We start from the raw sequence: 2500 nt of genomic DNA, 5'->3' as shown, positions 1-2500 counted from the left end.
AAAAACAATAATAATAATAATGATAATAATAATAACAATAATAATAATAGAACTAAGAACAAAATTTTACCAGTGAAATAATAATAATAATAATAATGATAATAATAATAATAATAACAATAATAATAATAATAATAATAATAATAAAATCAAGGAAGAAATTTTTAATAATAACAAATCTAAAATTAATCAAGAACTTTTCCAAAACGGAAACACGAAAATTATTTTTGATATCTGACTTGTTGCAATGTTTGTCGTATCAGTCATTCTCCAAAACATTCAACATTCATAACAGATCCTATTTTCAGAGATTGAAATTACTTTTTCTATAATTCTTTTAGGACTTCTCTCTTCTCCTATCCTGTATAAGTATGGACGATGGATGAAAAAAATGGATATGGAATGAAGGTAGAATTAATTAGTTTATGCAATTTCTGATATATGATTGCTTATTCACGCAGCGTTGGTTATAGGACTTCCCAATGCCTACATGCTTTATGATAGAGAGAGAGAGAGAGAGAGAGAGAGAGAGAGAGAGAGAGAGAGAGAGAGAGAGAGAGAGTTAACTTCTGCAATCAATATGATGAATTAATATGTTGTCATTTTAATCACCAACTTGATATACCATAGTTATAATTCTTTCTAAATTTGACAAAAAGTACAGCATATATTTTTATATGAGAGATTTTATGTTTAATTGCAAATCATTGTAAAGTTGGTTTTTTAGTCAGGCTAGAAAACATTGTTACATAAATACATAATATCTTTTCATTAAATTTTCTTAACTAAAACATTTGAATAAATACAGTTTCCAGGTAAATTTCATTTCTCTTTTTCGTCTTCGAATTCCTGTGTTCCACGTTAATTGCCTTGTCCATCTGCTGTCAAAATAAATATCCCAACGTACCCACAAGCAATATCACTCATTCATTCATTCTCACTCTCTAAGAGAGAGAGAGAGAGAGAGAGAGAGAGAGAGAGAGAGAGAGAGAGAGAGAGCCTTACCTTATTGCCTTTTTCTATGTTTGGGTTCCCCCCGGTCCCTCAGTGTGAGGCACCTCGTATATCCACCAGAGAGTTGCTAATGCATCTTCCGGTGTATTTTGCGTCTTCCAATCTTGGATGGTCTGGAATGAGAGAGAGAGAGAGAGAGAGAGAGAGAGAGAGAGAGAGAGAGAGAGAGAGAAATCTAATTTGGTATGATTGGCCAATAAAGCATTTTCTCCTTTAATGTATCGTGAGGGAGTTATATCAGAATTTTCTAAACAGTAATAAAATAGATTGTTTTCCTGAATTACTATTCGGGTATGATATAGAACAGCTTCAATTGCAAGGTTATGGTTTCGCCCTTGTTTGTATGTTTGTCTGTTTTTTTACTTGTGAACAACTTCCTGGCCACAATTTTACTCACATAGTGAAACTTTCCGGGATTAGTTGTTATGTTGAGACGTGAAAGTAATTCAAAATCCTAGGTCAAAGAACAAGGTCAAGGTCGAGCAAAAGGTTAAGCGAATTAACCCTAACCTACCCCAAGTTCACAAAGGTTGTCACGCAGACTTCAAACTTTCCTCGACCCCACGAGTCAGAAAGGCTACCAGTGTATTGCTATGACTTTCAGACTTGAGGGAAATAATCTGCAGTGGTGCAGGTCTGCACTCTCAGGGTGCTTTTCTAGTATAATATATTTTAACAATACTTAGGATGGAATAATTTACATTGTCACATAAACAGTATATCAACCTGTGTGTGTCATGGGCATATAATTATCTGATTTATTTTTTATGGAAGCAATGTGATATAAAGATTCAGTATGTCAATTCTGATGTCCAAAGGTTCCATAATTTTCATCATACGAGGAAACTTTTTCATAATAAGATTTCTAATTAATCTACGTGACAAGCGCATTAACCTTGTGTTAACGAACCCAGTCGTGTTCTCTTAGTAACGACATATAAGTAATGTCTATATTTAACGGCAAGACTAATTAAATTACTCTTAACTATCATACATTATGTAGATTAGTATTCTTTTTTAGTTGAATTCACAGGATAGCCGCTTAACAATGTTTCTAATAATAATAATAATAATAATAATAATAATAATATATGATGATGATAAGGATGATGATGATAATGAAGATGATGATGATGATGATGATGATAATTGTAATAATAATAATAATAATAATAATAATAATAATAATAATAATAATAATAATAATAATAATAATGAATTACTATATTTAAACATGTAGCCTATTATTTAGCTCATAATAATGCAGTAGCGTAGAATTAGAAGGGGTTCTGTTAGCATATGAGAGAGAGAGAGAGAGAGAGAGAGAGAGAGAGAGAGAGAGAGAGAGAGAGAGAGAGAGAGAGAGAGAGACTTATTATTGTGTGTGGAATATGGGTCAACTCTTCTGAATCAATGAAAAATCAGTATGACGAATGTTACTGTAAGAAAGAGTGCTATAGATTTCAAGGATAAGCTATTTGAGTAA

Source organism: Palaemon carinicauda, chromosome 1 (assembly GCF_036898095.1).
Source record: "Palaemon carinicauda isolate YSFRI2023 chromosome 1, ASM3689809v2, whole genome shotgun sequence".
Classification (NCBI taxonomy): Eukaryota; Metazoa; Arthropoda; class Malacostraca; order Decapoda; family Palaemonidae; genus Palaemon; species Palaemon carinicauda.
Note: the sequence above shows the minus strand (reverse complement) of the source record.